Source organism: Anastrepha ludens, chromosome 6 (genome assembly GCF_028408465.1).
Source record: "Anastrepha ludens isolate Willacy chromosome 6, idAnaLude1.1, whole genome shotgun sequence".
NCBI classification, from domain to species: Eukaryota; Metazoa; Arthropoda; class Insecta; order Diptera; family Tephritidae; genus Anastrepha; species Anastrepha ludens.
In genome coordinates this window covers 48,156,367-48,176,477 of record NC_071502.1, presented here as the reverse complement: position 1 = coordinate 48,176,477, position 20,111 = coordinate 48,156,367, and positions in this window count along the sequence as shown.

Below are 20,111 nucleotides of genomic sequence, written 5' to 3'. Positions count from 1 at the left end.
TAAAATTTTTCTAGTGTATGGTTCTTTGAAATCACTAGCATAGCGTCGCAAAAAAGCTAAGATAGCATATGCCTTCATAATAATAAAGTTAATATAGATAATCAACGTAAAAGACGAATCAAAAATAACACCAAGATCACGAATTTCATTGACTGAGAAAAGAGTTACATTTGGAACATAATAAGTTAAGGAAAAGGATTCACGGACTTAGAAAATGTCATGTGATAACACAGTTTCCTCTGATTTGCTTGAAATTTTGACACAAAATTACAGAGCGTTAACCTGTTTAATAAAAATCACGAGTCAAAAGCTACAGCTAAATCAGTTATCCCTATAAGAGCGGTTAGTCGAGTACCGCCAATGCAAGGAGTGGGGATAACGAGAGGCGATTTAGAGAATGATTAATGAAATCACTTGCTAAATATAACTCTAGACCATTCGATTGACACCAGGCTGAGACATTGTCTGGGTCAGCTTGGATCTGAGTTTGAAATGGTTGAAAACATATTCAAGGTAACGACAATACTTGCAGAGCTTACACTGTCCTCAGCATCAGTCATCAGATACATATCTTTTAATGTGCATACACACTCATATATTTACGTATAGGTTTTTCATTGTTTTTTCAATATTTATATAAAGGAACTATATAATTAACCTTCAATTAATATCAAGTGTAGAAGCACATTGCGATGGAACGATGAGCTGTATGAGCTTTACGACGACATAGACATAGCGCAGCGAATAAAGATCCAGCGGCTACGCTGGCTGGGTCATGTTGTCTGAATGGATACAAACGCTCCGGCTCTGAAAGTATTCGATGCGGTACCAACTGGTGGTAGCAGAGGAAGAGGAAGGTCTCATCTACGTTGGAAAGATCAGGAGGAGAAAGACTTGGCTTCAACTTGGCGCCGGTTAGCACGAGAAAGAAACGACTGGCGCGCTTTGTTAAACTCGGCCAAAATCGCGTAAGCGGTTATAGCGCCAATTAAGAAGAAGAAGAAGCACATTGATAAGTATTGCACACAATGCAAGTCATCGCTTAGGCATGTATTGTAAATAATTTCATCTGTAATGGAAAGGTAGGCGGTAGGTGGTAGAAATGGTTGCAGTGCCAGTCTGTACGGATAGGTATTTTAAGCGAATAATACCAAAACCTCAAACAAGTAAATGAACAATGCAACTAATTAATTACTATTAATGGTTACCGTACACTTTTCCCAATCCATTTTTCCCAAAAGTCATTTTTCCCAAAACTTTTGTTCCCAATAAAATAACTCCCAAACCAATTTTCCCAAAAACAATTTTCCCAATTCAATTAAAATCCTATTTTTCCCAAACTTGTTATTTTTTTGCGCAGAACTCCTTTTTGCGTGGGCGGCCTTCGGCCGCGCTTCAAAAAAATAACCCTCATCAGTCCAACTCCGGCTACGCAATCCACCGTATTTTTGCGTAGATCTTCTTTTCGCGTGGGTGGCCTTCGGCTGCGCTTCAAAAAAATAACCCTCATCAGTCCAGCTCCGGCTACGCAATCCACCGTATTTTTGCGTAGAACTCTTTTTCGCGTGGGCGGCCTTCGGCCGCGCTTCAAAAAATAACTCTCATCAGTCCGACTCCAGCTACGCAATCCACCGTATTTTTGCGTAGAACTCCTCTAAAGAATTTATTTTATTGGGAACAAAAGTTTTGGGAAAAATGACTTTTGGGAAAAAAGTCTTGGGAAAAACAGTTTGGATGAAAAAATTTGGGAACATTTGCGTTTGGGAAAAGTAAGCATTGGGAAAAAAGTTTTGGGAAGAATGGATTGGGAAAACTGGTCGGCAACGACTATTAATAGGTAAATGTGTGACAAAATTGCAAAAGTGTAAATGATATGCGATCATAGCGAAAACAAAAACAAAAGCGAATGTTACTACTATTTCCATTTGTGTGTACAACATAAATACATAAAAATACACATAGGTATACAAAACATTCATGAAAATTCAGAGTAGTGTATTGCATTTTTGTAATGATCAGCAAAAGTTGGAAATGCTCAGTACGAAAGCAACAAGTAGGAAAACATTCGAACAAATAATAATCGACAATCGGCGTCTTGCAACATTCACTACAAAAATTTTTATTTTATTCTTCTTTCACATTGGCATTACATTTCAGTGGGTGTTAGCTTTTTCCGTACTTGCATTGCAAATAGTATATTTAAATTATGATGGTCCAAAATGGGGTTTTTTTTTGAGATGCTCACACCTCAATTTTTCCATTCATCGCCAAAAAATGTAGTCACACATATCATTACTAACACTTTGAACATTACCATTGAATTTGTATAGAAAAATAGTTAAGTTACCATACATTTATTTAATATATTCTTTTAATCTCCTCTTCGGAGGTATCCAAAAATGTACCAAAGTAAAAAAACAAGGTACTATTTTTTTTTTTGTGTGTTTTTTAGTTTTTTAACATTTTTTCTAATTTTGTAGGTCTTTCAGTTTCACGGCAAAAATTAGTTAATTTTGTTCTTAAATATAGCACAGCGTATCATTTCTGTACGGGAAATTAAAAGAAGAGTTTAAAAATAAATTGTTCTAATAGCGGTCGTCCCTCGGCAGGCAACCCTCCGACTGTATTTCTGCCATGAAAAAGTTTCTCATCTCTCGGCATTTTCCATAGTTTTAGCTAACATTTCGGCTGGAATAGCGGCTATTTCCTCACGGATGTTGTTCTTGAGCTCTTCTATGGTCTTTGGCTTATTAATATAAGCCTTTGATTTTAAATATCCCCACAAGAAGAAGTCAGGTGGAGTTAAATCGGGCGAACTCGGTGGCCAGTCAAAATCGCAATTTTTCGACATCAAACGACGAGGAAACAATTTCTTCAAAAAATCGATTGTGGTGCGAGCTGTCTGTGGTGGAGCGTCGTCTTGTTGAAACTAGAACTGCCTCATACGCTTTCGACGAATAATTGGCATAACAAATGTGGTTATCATATCGCGATAAGGCTCCTGATTGACGGTAACAGCTTGACCATCTTCATTTTCGAAGAAAAACGGCCCAATAATCGTTTTCGCACTAATACCGCACCAAACAGTGCCTTTTTCGTCGTAAAGAGGTAGCTCTTGAATTTCGTGAGGATTTTCAGTGGCGTAAATACGGCAATTTTGCTTGTTTACCATCCCATTCAATAAGAAATGAGCCTCATCGGACATGATGATTTTGTTCCAAAATTGTTCGTCATCTTCAGCCATTTCGATGACTCTTTGGGCCCATTTCAATCGACGAGGCTTGTCCGCAGGCAACAATCTTTGCGTCAATTGAATCTTATACGGGAATAAATGCAAATCAATGCGAATAATTCGTTGTAAATTGGTCCGAGCAATGCCCAACTGCTGAGAACGGCGATTTTGGGATGTCCGTGGCGACGCCTTTGTCGGTTTTTATTTGGCCTTTTTGGATTAGAAAGAGCATCACCAGTCGAAAACCTTTCGTACAAACGTTTAACCCTTCTGTTACATTCAAAAAAATTTACACATGTGATATTCGGGTCACGAAATGACCTTACCTGTATTTTGCTTAGATATCAGTATAAAAGTTTATAATTTTAATAGAAGTTTTTAAAATTCATTAGTTTTATTGATTATTAAGCTGTTATATATGCAAATTTAAATACATTAGATACATTTTTTTTTAATTTGAAAGCTCCAAACAATAGGTTTTTGAAACCGTAACCGTTGAACGATGTTGTGGACACACAGGTTTTTGCAAACCGTGCAGCTTTTGTACGAATTGAGCTAGGGCAAACTGCACAGGTGGCTCACTGACTAGGTTTTCTTTTTTTCGGAACAGTTCCTGCAGAAGTGCTGGTTGCTCTGCGTCCGCTCTCGTATTGCGTACAATATTTGCGGACGGTTGAGTTCTTGGTAGCGTTTTTCTGCGTTCAATTTCCCCATGAACAAGGTCTAAGCCAAGATTTTCGAGGAAAAGTCTACGTTTATATGTTTTTGCAGCATTCCACGAAGGATTAATTTCTATCCATAATACAAAGGCATTCAACGCTGAGATATCTACGATATTTGCAAAAATTGCTACAGGCCAACGATTAATTCGTCTCTTGCATGTATATGTTTCTACAAGTTGATCAACAGTATCCACTCCAGATTTTGTAGAGTGTAAAGAAAGAAATTACGACTGCTTCGCTCTGGTAGACTCCTTAACTCCACTTTAGTACCACAAACCGGTAAAAATCGTTTATTACTCCTTACGGTGCCTACCAAAGTAATTATTTTCTTCAATAACTCCAGTGACAAATCCCGGGTGGTAAAAAAGTTGTCGGTTGTAATATTCCGCCCTTCATACCCACTAACGAGATCCAACACAACGCGCTGGCTTTGGTTCCGTTCCGGTGGAACGGAAGCTGACTCCTTCCCTAAATACATTTGGAAATTAAGGCAACATTTTGTACGCACATCCGCAGCTACCCATGCTTTCATTCCATATTTGCTTAGTTTACTTGGCATGTAAACTAAAAAAGGGCATCTGCCCCTGAAAGGAATTAAACGCTCGTCTACTGTAATATTTTCGTATGGAACAAAAAGTAGCGGTAAATTAGCCATCCACTTCTCATACAAATCGCGAATCGAAGCAAGTTTGTCGTTCATTCCTTGAGCCCTTCGATTGCCTCTGTCATCGAACCTCAAAACACGATTAATTTCAAGAAACCTGCCAAGTGACATTGTTGCACGGAATAATGGTCGGCCGTGCACTTCATCCCAGAGGCTTCGAATACGTTCTCCGTGTGAACGATATACTCCTGTAAAAAAATACATTTATGTCTTCATTTTAGCCATAAATACGGAAAATTATAGTGATTTAACCTGCTAAAATTAAAATACCCAAATATGCATCGAGTTCTATCTCATCTATTTTTTTATATCCAGTATCGAATAACTGCCTCATGCTTGGCAAAAGAGTTTACCAGCCTCCATTTGGTCCAAGGGTCAGAGTTGTGTTGGGCTCCAGAACTCCTTCTGGAAAAAATAATAAACTTCAGTATAAAATAGTGGTTCATAGCCTAAAAATGCGTCGCATCATGCCCACTGTCTATTTTTATTAAATAGCAAACTGTAAATGAAAAACATGAAATTTAATATTTACTGAAACACCAAAAAAAATATCAATTGTTTTTGAAAGCATGTTTGCTCAGCCACTCCATAAATTGAGCAGTATTTCCTCCCAAACACTAAACCAATTAAATTTTATATGCGATATATTAGTAATTTTTCACTAAACTTTAACTATTATCATTCATTGTGTATTTTATTGTAGTTTATACAGCATAGCGGTTATTTAATTATAAAAGCTTATGTAATATATCCTTTAAAGCTTTCTTTTAAAGTTCTAAAATTTTGAGCTCATACTGAGTATTCATATGAAGTATTTATAAACGGCGTTACTTATGTGAGTGTGATGCCGCCACACCCCTGTAGGCCCTATTAATTCCATCTGAATAACTGAAAGGTGGCCACAAATCTTTAGTATCCTGTAAATGCAAGTGCCGCATGTAAGCTAAGACATGCCTCAGATTAGAGACTGCTAAATGAAACTTGAGTTTGCGGGTAAACCACAAAATATGCAAGCCACGCAGACAACAAATGGATAGTCAGGCCAACATACAAACAAACATACATAACGTATACGATCGAAACGTTCACATACGCAAGTGGTTGCGTAATGCACATTCACTATTCAATATGGGAAATTTACCATAAGTGGCAAATCAAACGTGTGCGCATTTGAGGAGCAGGTGTGAAATGAGCTAACATGTTTCAATTACTAATAACCCAAATGGGGGCCTATTACAAGGCAGTCCGTCTAGCATTTGAAACTTGAACTATCGATTTTTCAACTTCAACAGCTAAAATAACATTCGTGGTATGGTAGAAATTTAGTTTGTAGATAGGCATGCTTGAGCGAATGGACCGAAGGACGTTTAGTTGGAGATGAGAATTTTTAACGAAAAATAATCTTTGCAGGTTATTATTTTCAACTCCGTGGCGAGATTAGTTGTGTTCGATAACAAAATTAGTCATCACCAACCAGCCATCTAAATCAAGAGTGTAAGCGTCCCAAAGGCCGTGCGACATATGAGTACATTCCGGATGTTTCATTTGTCGGGGAAAATCCAAAATCAGGGTTTCCTCTTTCTTTAGCCTGGGTTTCCTCCTTACAGGACATAGGTCTCTTAGTGCGTTTTTGCATGAGAGGCGGGTGTCTGTAAGTGACAAATGTGCTTATGGGTCGCCAAGAGAGGACTGGGTGCATGTCCTCTGCGAATGCCCGATGTACTCAGACATTAGAAATCTTATGGGTGTGGGGATAAGTTGGATCAATTGACCGTATGATGTGAGTGATGTGGTCTCCAGCCGTCGGAATGTCGAACTGTTAGGTCAGTATGCGCGTGAAGTTTTTTGACGGTGAAGGAATTTTTAGGCGTTCAGTTGATTAGTTTTAGTTTGTGTGTACTGTTGTGGGATTTGGGGTATGGCCACTAGTCCAGAGCTGTATGGAAGCTCAACTGGTAGTAGTCTTGGCTACGAAGTCTGACCGGAGACTTAAATCTAGTATCAAAGGGGAACAGCAGCCCTCAGAGCTTGGCCAGACCTGTTCTTAAGGTAGACCCTTTGGGGAGTATCGTGGCGGTTGTGGCTTAACACCCAAACGCGGGTAGAGCCTTTTTAGCTCGAAGTGGAGTTGCATTGCAACCGGGTGCCCGACCCACAGTACGGCAGAGGTTAAGATAGGCCTCAAACCCTACCAAGGGGTTTTTTTTTCCTTGGTCTCTACGCGCTTACTGCGTTTCGGGTAGGTTATTATTTCAATTAATTTGTATTTTAGTGCAAATATTTTAATTTAATGTGTGATTTGACCCAGTAAAAGTCAATTCTGTGTCCCTGGCAAAGAAGGTGCAGGTGCTGATGAATTGGTGCAATTAAGGGATTAGGACCGATTTTGGATAGCTCCCAAACAAGAACTACTGTCGCTATATATGACTAGTTTTTCCATTTTCAATTCTTTCTGAGCCCACTTCACTGCAGCGTCAATTGCTAGAGCTTACGTGACGTCCTGTCGTCACCTTGTTTATGAACGACAAAAGCTGATCCACAAGCGCCTGTTTCAAACTTGCTTCCATCGGTATAGATGTGGGTCGCATTTGCGTCGATAATATTGTCAGCTTCCTGTTGTGATGCTATACTTTCAAAACGTATAGACTAACGCTCGGAAGGATGTTGGTGACTTTTTGATGCAGTACGTTGCTCTAGCTTAACGTTTAATGCTTCATCATATTCGAGTACTCCAGGTAATTTGACACTTTCGATTTGCATAGTTTCTTTTATCTTCAGATGCAGCGGCGTGAACCCTGCAAGCGCCAGAGCCGAATTGGCCGAAACTGTGTGAAAGCTCGTATAGCGAAATATCTTTGGAACGAGCGGAGAAGACGGCGAATATAATTAAACTGTATGGCTTTGCCCCATTTACTTGCAGCGTAAGGGCTACGAACTCAAATCAGCCACCGTCGGCGTCGACGTAAAATGTATGGTCATCATCGTCTCAAATCCCAAGGCTCCTTCTTCCTTCCCTTCTCCTTTCTCCTCTCCCATGTATGGCACCACAAAGGATGAATTTTTAATATTTGTGAGCCCAAGTGAGCCCGTAGCTAGGGCAGCCATTTAACCTAAGGGCTCCACAACTTGTTTATAAATTGGGATAACGTTTTCCGCGTCTAACATATCGGGATAAGTTTTTATATACTCGTTGACCTTGTGCGACAACGTACTTAGCACGGTTGGTGAGTCTCAGTCGATCGTCTATTACTACACCCAGGTACTTAATTTATTTGACGAAGATTAGTCGATTGCCATTTAAAAATAGTTCAGCTTGTTTAGTATTACTTTTAAATGCCAAAGCATATGGCTTGGTGACGCTAAAAGTCTACTTCACATTCTCTCCCCAGTTATAAATGTATTAGGCGCAGAGCATCGTTAGCGTAAAATTGCAGTTCTTTTACAGGTTTGGCGTTGACTATTAAAAGGATGTCATCTGCGAAGGCCTGAATTTCACACCCTTCAGGCAGTGGCTTAAAAAGAAGCTCATCTATGATAATGTTCCAGAAAATTGGACCACATATAGAGCCTTGGATACATCCTCTAGTTGTTGTTTTTGTTGCAGTGGTGGTTAGCGTGACCATTAATAGCTTTTGCGTTTTTGGGGCGCTAATTAACGTATTGATTTCATCCGTTGTGCTTTTGAGCAACGTGGTATCGGACCGCCGCCGGGACTCACGTTATCAACATCGGACGCTACCTACCCTTGCCATATATATATATTAGGTCGGGTCGATTTGTGGGGAGGCAAAAAAATCGCCCATTGCTCTGTGAAAATCGTATTCTAGGGATCAAAATAAGAAACTTTGCCGAATTCTGATGTCCCCCAACTTGGGTCGAATGAAAAATCCCACTTTGACCCATTTAGAGTGCTCCAATCGAGTCCAAATGTATGACCGACCCCCACTAACTTTGGACGGCCGATCCACCCATGCCAGTGGCACTCCCCCTGGAACTCCCCTGGGGGGTTCCCCATACAATCATTTCAAAATATCACCATTTTTGGCCTTTACATGAGAAAAGAGACTAAAAAGTTCGACCCAAATTGGGGGACATCAGAATTCGTTTTAGAGGTATGGTTCCTTCGGCAAAGTTTCTTATTTTGATCCCTAGAATATGATTTTCACAGAGCAATGGGCGATTTTTTGCCTCCCCACAAATCGACCCGGCCTAATAAATATATATATATTTTTTTTTTTCAAAATAATTCATTAGAAAATATCAAGAATAAATCTTCCAAGGGACATTGTTGCACTATATTTGTCCTGGAAAATAGTAAACCAACATGGAGTATGCAACGTTACTATATAAAATCTATACTTTTACGTACACTAGTTGCTCATGGATAATTTTTATGTCGCAAGGTGCTATCATATTGCATGATTGCATGACTGAGGTATCAGCGAATTATAGTCATTTATTAAAAAAGAAACCCACTACTTTTTAATTCACTCTTTCAAAAAAATGGAGGGAAGTTAAGCATAAATATAAATTGGAGTTACTCTTACATAATCCCTGAAACTCTTAGCTCACACAAAGCATCGCATTTTGACTCTCTCGCTCACAAAGCCGCTAAAACAATGAAATCTTTTAATCACACCAACGGTGGCGATGTTGTAAAGGCTCCGCTAACATAAAACGTAAAATAAATTTTATATATGTATATGTGCATACAAAGAAGATAGTATTTTCTACATACACAGGTAAACGAATAATTTAATTTTACTCGCTTACTGTAAAAGGAAATGAAAAAAAAGACAAATGTATTATTCACAAAAAGAATAGAAACATTAAAATCCCTTTTTTATTAAAAATCAGGCACAAAAAAGTTAATTTTTCAGCTTTGTACTTTGTCGTTGGCATTCATAGTCAGCTGTAATAAGAACAAAAGCTGCTTGCTGTTGAATCTCTTGTAAAAGATTTAATACGTAGCGTTAACATACATACGCCCTTGATGAGTCTGTATGCGTATCGAAAAGGAAACTAACGAAACTTAGAAAACCTTAAGGCAAAGTGACTGATATATTTTCAAAAATTGAATTTTTCTGTTTCGAATGTTGTGTCGAAATTTCCACCGAGGGCGTCTGGTTGAGCAAAATCTAAACTACGGAAGACTTAAACATATGTGACTGCCACAATCTGCGCGGTTGTTGACAGCAGAAGTCCGAATTAAGTAACTCACTTGATTGGAGCAGCTCATGACGGATGATTTGTTTCCAATGCCACCAAACACGCAGCTAGACCTTCTCGACCGTTTACCATGGCTTAAGCGGGCCACAAGTGCGCAACAAATCACAGCAATCGGTTGAAATTTCAATATGTTGACGAGTATGTGTTGTTGTTTGTAACACATTGAAAGTTGACAAACATTTTTGTTTTTCTTGCAATCGGTATCGTTTGTGTAGCGAAGTTGCTGATTTTTGTCATTTATTTGGCGATTTCGAAGTGTACGTTTGAGCGGAAAAATGTCAGCTTGAAGCAGAGCATTTATTGGAATTAACTGAGTGGTTTAAAAGCCAGCGGTTATTGCGGAAGGGTATGAGTGATGAGAATAAGAGCAGAAATGCTAATATTTATTTCTTTATCTTACTTTTGCGTTCAAATAAACACTATATGTCCCAATTTATTTCTTTCTGGGTGCTATGTTTATTTATTTTCTTTGAGTGTTTTATTTTATTTTAGTTATTTTATAGTTTTTTTAAACATTTTTTTTATTTTGTTTTATTTTGTTTAATTTTATTTTTTTTTTTTTTATTTTTTTTTTTTATTGCATCCCAATAAAGGAGTGATTTACATTAATTGGCGACAGCTTCGCTGCAAGCCAATAATTTATAACAGGTACAAAGATTACAATTAAATTAATGTCTATAAATATTATATAAAATACAATAGTTAAAAATTTTACAAGCAAGAATAACGTTTACGGTAAAAAGTTTCGGACTATATGACAAGAATTGAGTAAAGCTGCTTTCTGCATGTCGAAAATTAAATATTCTGGGACTTGAAGAGTTTTAACGTTGTCTGCTAAGTTTTTATGCACTAGTCCGTGAGCTGAGATGATAATAGGTAGTATGTGCACCTTCCTTAGCTTCCACTGGCGTTTGACATCAATGCAAAAGGCAGAATATTTGGATATTTTTTCTGCATATGTTTTTTGCATATTTCTGTTTAGAGAAACAGTAATATCAACTATATAACCAGTCGCTTTGGATTTATCAATAAGGAAAATATCTGGCCTATTGTGGTCTCTTGTGGCATTTGTTAAAATTGTTCGTTCATAATATAGAAGGTAGTTGGAGTCTTCTTGAACAGGATCTGGTGTGTATCTCAAGTACGGTATTTTGCTTGGATTGAAGTTGTACATCTGCGTGAGTTTTAGATGGATTATTTTCGCGATGTCGTTATGTCGCTTCAGGTACATAGAGTTTGCCAGTGTGGTGCATCCCGCTAGCACGTGGTCTAATGTCTCACTTCGACTATTGCATCTTCGACATCTGTCTGCAGCGGCATTTATATCTCGCATTACGTATTTAATGTAATTTCTCGTTGGAATCACACCATCTTGTATGGCGAAAATGGTACCCTCCGTTTCGGCAAATATCGATCTGTTGGTAAGCCATAAGTGCGACAATTTTTGGTCGACATGTGGGCACAGCAAGTCTTTCCGATATACGCCGTGGACAGCCATTTCAGACCATCTTTGGATTTTTTCATCTATTGTGGTTGCGTTTCTGATTTCGTAGGATTGATTCATCCGAAGTGGGGTGTAATTATCATCCGCATCACTTGCAGCCTTGTGCAGATCGGATTGGGAGCACTTATGTTGGAAGTATGCTCTTATGTTTAAGATAAGTTTGTCATGCAGTGCTCCAACATCAATCTGTTTTATTTATCTTGTCGAACAAGATGATGTCAGGTTTGTTGGCAGCTGCGGTTTGATCTGTAGAAATAAATCTGTCCCAGTACAGTTTAAAATTTGCATTTTTCAATATTGCCTTTGGTTCATATTTAAAATACAGGACTTCTACTTGTAAGAGACCGTGTTTTATCGCAAGTTGTTGGTGGAGGATCTTTGCTATATTGTTATGTCTCATGACATATCCACGGGGGGCAAGTACGCTACATCCAGCAATTATATGGTCGATTGTTCCGCACCTTCGGCATCTATCTTCTATTGCCTCGCCATGTATCGACCTTCGGAAATTCCTTTTTGGAATAACTCGGCTTGGATAGCGATTGCGAAACCTTCTGTTTCAGAAAATATGTAGCTTTCCTCTTTTCAACCATAAATTGGATGATTGTGCGTCTATCTATTCCATTTCGAGATCATGAGGATGGGCACCGTGTATTGTTTTTGCCTTCCATGCTGCGATCATTTCTGCTGGGGATTTAACCCCCTCAGGTACTGGGAACTCCTGCTCCATCAGACTTAGCGCGGTGAAGCCATTATCTGCCATAGCGATAACTTTAAATAGATGATGCTCGCTGCTTAGAAAATATGTACGTAGCTTTAAAGTTTGCGAGAAGTGTAGACGCGCTATATTGATGATTCCTCTCCAACCAACGTTTCGAGGAAGCGATATTCTTTCCACAGCGCTTTGAGGGTAATGGCTTTGGAACTTTGTAAAAGTGGTGCGTATCAGCGTTTCAATTCGAAGGATATCTGTCTGAAACCATTTTATTACCCCAAACGAGTATGTCATTATTTTAACTTTTACTTTATTTTATTTACTTTATTTGATTTTATTTTACTTTTACTTTTTATTTTATCATTTTAATGTTTATGTGATTTTTTAATTTATTCAATACAATTTTGTTTATTTAAATAAATTTTATTTAATTTAATATTTTTTTACCATTTTAATAGTTAATGCTACATAATTTTTTAATTTATTTATTTCAACTTTTTTAAAATAAATTAAATTTAATTGAATTAAGTTTTTTATGTTTTTTATTTTAATTATTTGATAATATCATGTTAATGTGTATTGTATTTAATGTTATGTGGTTTTTAATGTACTCCATGGTTGGTTGGTTTAAGGGTGACCCCGCATCGGAGTGCCACATAAACCGCAAGTTGGGTCCGTTGTGTTGCCCTAGAGCTCATTATGTTATATGATTTCCCCACCTAACCGAAATTTTTACTATAGATTTTGGTCCAAGATATTAATTAGTTTCGAGAATTTAATGAGAGATTCGATTTTCAGGTCCGAGAGTACTGATAGATTGTCAATTGCTGGAGAGCCTAGAAGAGCGAGTCGACCTCTGGCTAGGTCGGGACAACTGCACAGCAAATGCCTGCTCGATACTTCCTCATCTTCGTCCTCGCAGTATCTGCACAGGTCGTTTTGAGGAACCCCGAGCCGACGTGCGTGAGTGCCCAAAAGGCAGTATCCGGTGATAAGAGATATTATATGCCTTAGTTCGTGTTTCGAAAGACTTATAAGGATTTTTGTCTGTTTCAGATTGTAGGATGGCCAGATTTGTCTGGTCGTAACGCAAGTAGTTTCCATGTACTCCATACAATTTTTTTTATTAAATTAAATTTTATTTTTTTAATCGCATTTAATTGTGTTTTAATTTGTTTAATTAAGTTATATTATGTTTTCTCAGTAATTTTTTTATACGTTATTTTACTTTGTTTGAATTTATGTACTTTTTTTTAAGTTATTGCTCTATTTTGTTAAGAATTTATTTATTTTTTTAATTGTTTTATTATAGTTTTCTTATTTCGTCTTATTTTACTTTATTTTAATTTCGTCTACTTTATTTTATCTAAATTTATTTTATTATTAAATTTTAGTTTTTAATTTTTAAATTAAATTTTTTACTTTTGTTATTTTATATTAGTTTATTATGTTTCATTTAATTTGATTTAATTAAATTTTTTAAATTTTATTATACTTTAGTACATTTGGGTTTTGGTTTATTCAATGTACTTTATTTTTATTTTTTTTATTGTGATTTACTTAATTTTAAATTTGTTATTTTTATTTATTTTATTTCACCCTAAATTATTTTATTTTTTAATCGTTTAATCGGCGGGCTTACACCCGTTTTGGGTGTTTGGCCTAGCTGCTCCTTTTATTTGAGGCGCGTGTCTGATGTTATTTCACGAATAGAGGGACCTACAGTTTTAGGCAGATTCCGAACGGCAAATGGCTTTTTATGAGAACCTTTTTCATGACTGAAATACACTCGCAGGTTTTCCATTGACTGCGGCCGACCGCTATTAGAAAAAACTTTTTTTATCATTTGGTGCTTCATGCAGGGAGATTTGAACCTACGCACCCCCGAATGGTAGTCACGCATCAATCCATTCGACTGCGGCGACTGTCGCGTTATTATATTATACTTTACGTTATTTTATATCACTTTATAACTTATGGGCTGACCTGATATTATTATTATTATTTTTTGTTTCAGGTAATTATATTTCATTTCATTTTATTTTACTTCATTCTTTTGTTTTTTTAATTTAATATATTTAATTTCTGGTTATTTTATTTTGTCTTACTTTATTTGATCTCATTTTTGTTTTATTTTAGTTTATTTCATTTTATTGTCATTAATTTTTCATTACTTTTTTTATTTTATTTCGCTTTAATTGAACTCATTTTATTTTATTTATTTTGAGAAGTTTTATTTTCTAAGTTTATTTCACTTCTTTGTTTTTTTTTTTTTTTGTATTTCATCACATTCTGTTTTGCTTTGAAGTTAAAGAAAAAGTTTGACTTTAAAGAACAAATCGAAATACCTATCCGTCTGCTGAATATTCTTCAATTCCCCAAGTACCTGCACCATGCATTCACTCCCAAACCATTTCAATGCACTCTTCTTCACCACAAGTAACACTTTCCGCTTTTTATCACTTCGCAGTTCTTATACAGTACCCCCATCAGCAGAACTGAGAACAAATATACCCTGTCGATAAATTCAAAAACTTCATCAAATGCCAAGCTTTCTTTAACTCACATACACGCATTTATACATTTACATACTCATGCTCATACTCTTACTCATACTCATATTCATTGCAACTGTTATTTAAACAATAGCTTTATTAAAAATGAACAATTTTCTTCATCACCACTTCCCTCTGGGAGCGATAGTGCTGAGTGCTGGAATCAGTTGGAAGTGATTATGCATAAAACAAACGACGCAATCAACAGCCGATGTCCATTATCTGTTGGAAATTCATAGCCTATTGTGCACTTCACAAATATCAATGACAATGAAGTCGACGCTACGTTATTCGTCCCATTGTTTTTGGTTTCCCGTAATATTTGTGGTGACATGAAGGATATGCTTGAGGATATTATATAACAGGTATGTGGTTTTATTTAATTGAAATGCATATGAAGTTATATTCGCGAAAAACTAGCAAAGTAAATGTCCATTTTAGTAAATTAATCGGCGTTTTTAAAACTCATGAAAGTTATAAATAAATGTGCATGAATAGAACATAACTGAAGAGTTAATACCTTGAGCATATAATCAAAATTTAATAGTAAAATAAAAAAACTAAGCTTCTTCTCACTTTAATAGAGCCTTCCCGTATGTATACGTAGGCGGAACTTTGTTTATTAACTTTCCTTCAGTACCGCAGCTTAAACCGTAACTTTTGTGTGCTTAGATTTTAATACAAGTTGGTTGAAAAGAATTGAAGGCGTACGTCATAAAAAAATTGAACGCATTTAGGTCCAGCCACGCAATTTTGAGATAAAAAAATAAACCGAAATAGAACAAAATTAATGGCGTATTTCCATCAGACTGGTTAAAATGCGTAATAGGCGATTTATCTTTTTTTAACATATTCACGTATATGTAGGTGCTTAATGATGTAAGTAGGTATACAATTGGTCAGTTGGCGCATATTTCCTTATACCTGCTTGCTTTGAGTTGAAATGAAAATTTGGTAGTATTTGCATTAGGGCATTTCGCTGTTAAGTGGAAGTAACAATATTTCGATATCAGGTTGCAAATGATTCACAGGAATATATATAGTACATCTGAATATTAGCAATACCCTCTACCTTGTTCTCTCTGAATTTCAAATTGTAGTCACGCACCATCGGCTACGGCGGCCGTCTATGTAATTTATAATGTACGAGGCGTATTTTTAAAGTAAGTAGGGTAAAGTGGGGCACCTGTGAAACCTTTTTTGCGAAGCCATATTTCTGGCATATTTTTTGAGAAAAACGTAGATTTTAAAAATTGATCGTAACTATTAGAAATCAAACTTAATATTTAACTGGCCAAGGAGTTACAAAAAACAGTGTAAATACCTTATTCGACCTCTTCTTAAAAATAGCCAATTTGGCAAATGTGCCCTGCCGGAGGAGCACCTCTGACTTTTAAAGAGACACATTTGACCATCGTGTTTTTACTTTGTTTTATACTTACAATAACGTAAAAAACAAGACGTTATTTCAAAAAACAAAATATATACCATTTCAGGAGTTGGGTTTTGGGCCGAATAGCTTTGTGGCCTTTCTAGCACGTTTATTATATTTTGTCTGTTTTCTACTTTTCGCTGACATTAATAACTGGGCGAGATTCTTCTTCCGGCAAGTCTTCCAACGTAAACATGTCGGCACTTAAAATTTGTGACGTTAATTTTGCCTCATCATAAAAATTATTTGTTGTCCGATGTTTGAAACAGTAAAATCGTTGAAGCTCTTTCGGCAAAGTTGTTTAAATGGTCCGAATATGGACACATCTAAGGGCTGCAAATGGTGCGAGGTATGAGGTGGAAAAGATAGCATCACAATTCAATTATCTCTGCAAAAGTTAATGCTTTCGAGACTACAATAACATGAATGGTTATCTAGTAAAACGAGAATGGGCTTATCTTTTGAACAATTAGTGCTGCATTTTATATGCTTCACTACTTCGATAAATAGTTCTGAAGTCATCCAGCCAGATTTTGAGTTCAGAGCCAATGAACCTGGGAAGGATCCATATGTGAATCTTTCGTTGAATCGTACACGAGGAATCACATACACCGAGGGCAAATAGTTTCCACTGGCACATATAATCCCAACCATGGTTACTAGGCTTCCACGCTCTGCTGAGGGGGCTTGAGATACTGTTTTCTGATCTTTTCGAGCAATAATCTATATGAAAAAACAGGAAACCGATATATAATAAATTTTCTAGGTAGGTACTATGTGTCTTGTCTCAGATGAACTGAAATACTTACCTTAGGAGGTTTTAAGACTGTAGTTGCTCCAGTTTCAAATTATATATGTAGTCAGCAAGCTGCTATTCGAGTTTCTTTGTGAAGAGTTGACGCGATGAATATTTAATATTGTACAATAATTCATCGTCCGAATGACTATTACTAGAGTCCACCACAAAGTTTAAGTGGACCTTGACGTTTTACCCGCATTGTTAATGACGTTATTTTGATTTCGTATTTTTTTGCTGCCGAAGTTTGTGTGTCATCTCCATTTTTTACATCATTCATGGCTTTTTTAATATTTTCTTTATTTATTTCTTTTCCAGATGACTTTTTCTTATAGCTTCGTACCATTACTGTACAAAAGTCATATATAAATAAGCCAAATTACTTACAGTTACCAAACATAGTAACATAATTATAACATGGGGCACATTTCACATTCGTGAAAAGTACCCCACACTCAAAAGTCAAATGTGCCCCAAATGATTTTATTCACATTCATTGCTTTGGTTATTTTATTCTTAAAAACTTATTGTTACTTACCGATTTTTTCTCAAAATGGAAATCCCGAAGCACCAGTTAATAACTTTAGCATTTAGAAAACAATTGCTTTTACTTCAAAAAATGCTTACGTAGCGCTACATAAAAATTACATCACCCAATCGAAAATCACTGAAATACGTGTTGCTCCGCTGAGCATTTAAGGAGAACTTCCAAACTACATATAAGCACGTGTTATTATGTTAGGCTGCGTACAGTTCTGTATTTGCAAAGTTTTTGAATCATTTTGACACCGAAAATGTTAAAGTCAATGCTGCCCCATAGTCACAGATACCCCACCGTTTTGACATGAAAAACAACAAGTAAATTTTTTCCAAAACTAATTTATTCACTTTAAAGGCCATACTTTACTCTACTTTGCTACATATTTCCCAATAATATTGAGGGATGTATCGTAGCTTGGGACCAGCTTTTGTATGCCATCGTCACAGTCGTTTTCACTTTGTCATTATCGAAATGGCACTGCCCCGCCAGATGCTTCTTCAAGCGCATAAACAAGTGGTAGTCGCTCGGCGCTAGATCGGGACTGTATGGAGGGTGGTCCAATTGTGTTGAGACAGCAGGAAACTTTTCAGCCAAAGACGAAATCGTGAATCGTCTGTTCTCTTTCACTTTACAGTCCAGTTTTTGAATCAGTTCATCGGTAATGACTAAAGGTCTCCCACTTTATTCCTCATCATGAATGTCTGGGCGGCCATCTTTAAAGGCCCTAACGCATTTCCGTACCATTCAAGCCGACTCCGAACGGCAGATATGGTATTTTTTTTATGAGGAGCTTTTTCATTGCAGATATCTATACATTCGAATGTTTGCCATTGCCTGCCGACGGGTGACCGCTATTAGAAAAATTGTTTTTCTGTATTTTGGTCGTCACCAAGACTCGAACTTTCGTTCTCTCACAAGATAGGAATTGCAAACAATGATAACTGCAGATTTGGCAATGAACTGGTAGAGAGGAAAACTTTAGAACACCTTCTGCGCCCTTGCCCTGCATTAGCTAGAACACGAATGAAATGCTTAGGAGCGCTACAATCAGAGTTTACTTAGACTCGCAAAATACGCAGCCTTCTTACAAAATGTCTACTATAGAGAAGCGTGAAGAACTAACTTCATCTGTACCACTAAGGACCAACAGCTATATGTGACGGCTACTCTACCTAACCTAGCTGTAGCTCTGCGATATCTGTGGTGTTATATAGGCAGAGCCCCATCATTTTTCACCAATTTGTTTTTGTCAAGGTAGATGAAAGTCTCGTTCGGGATAAATCCTAGTCCCATAGAGTTTCTTATGTACTCTTCGTTAGTGTAGAATGGCCCATTTATGAGATTGTTCATATCGCAGTTCAGCGAACTTTGCATGTGCTTCCTTTCGAGATTAATCATGTAATTATCTATTCTCTTAACTTTTGATATTTTATAGAGTTGACCGTTGCAATAATATTTTATATAATCACTTTGAAGTGAAAAAAATTTTAATTTTTCCATGTAGAGTGGAGATATATTGAGCCATATGGGAACGACGTATGTAATTATAGGTCGTATTAAATCTTGTTGCATGATTATCTTGACTCTAGATGATAAAAAGTATGCCCTTGTGGCCCGCTCTAACTGTTGATTTACGTGATGATTAAAGTATAAAAACTTGTCCAGGTTTATTCCTAAATATTTCACTGTACTCCGCACCGAAATTCTTGACTCATTTAGTGTGATTCCAAAATTTGAACAATTTTTTTGTACATCACAATTAATTTTTTACGGGGGCCTAAACAAAATTTGTTTGCATATGTTTGCGTGTATATGGATGTCTGTTGGTCCATACGCCATGTAAATAGAAATTAAGTTTGGCTCATATGACACTCAACCTATTCAGATTTATAGTTTTGAATTTGTTTGCCTTTTGTTTCCCAGCGCTCGTTTGTGCGTGTGTTTTTTGTTTTTGGGTTATTTGAAAAAGCCTCACCTTAATTTCACTATTCACGAAGAGTATGAAGTGTTTTCGTTGCCACTCTAATTCTATTGCAATTAACAAAATCAACCCATCAGCGAAATTCATATTGCACCAGCGTCATGTTTAAGCTTCTAACGATTCAGCTGAAATTATGGTACGCATTGTACCTGTGAACTTGCGAAGAAATGCACGAAACTAACAATGCCCTTACAAACATACCCACGCACGCTCACGCACGCAAACATGTATTTAGATACATGCATCAAGCCAACATGATAGCCTACACAAACACAAAACTTGTGGGATTTCAAAAACAACATCTCAATAGCCATTAGCTTGTTGGCCACAATGAAGAGGTATGTAAGTGCATAAGCATGTATGGGTAGTGTGTGCATGTGTGTGCGCGTAGTGCACACACTACGCATATTTCTCATTATGTACCAATAAAGCCACCTCCCAGCCGGAGGCAAAACCACTCACAATTCGCTTCGATCATTCGCCCACATTTTCATTCATTGATGCCCATTTATTCGCTGCATTTGCATTTTTTCAACAAACTGCCCATGTTAGGGACTGCTTTCCCATTATTGTATATGTGTTTGTACAATATGGGTAACAAATGGAAGCTGTTGATGATTCTATAGTATAGAGTATTTTTGATGCCGCTCCGTGACTAGGGTCTCGAGATATCGCCCAAAATGTGGACCCCGATAACTTAAGGATGTGTTCGTACAATATGGGTAGCAAATGGGAGCTGT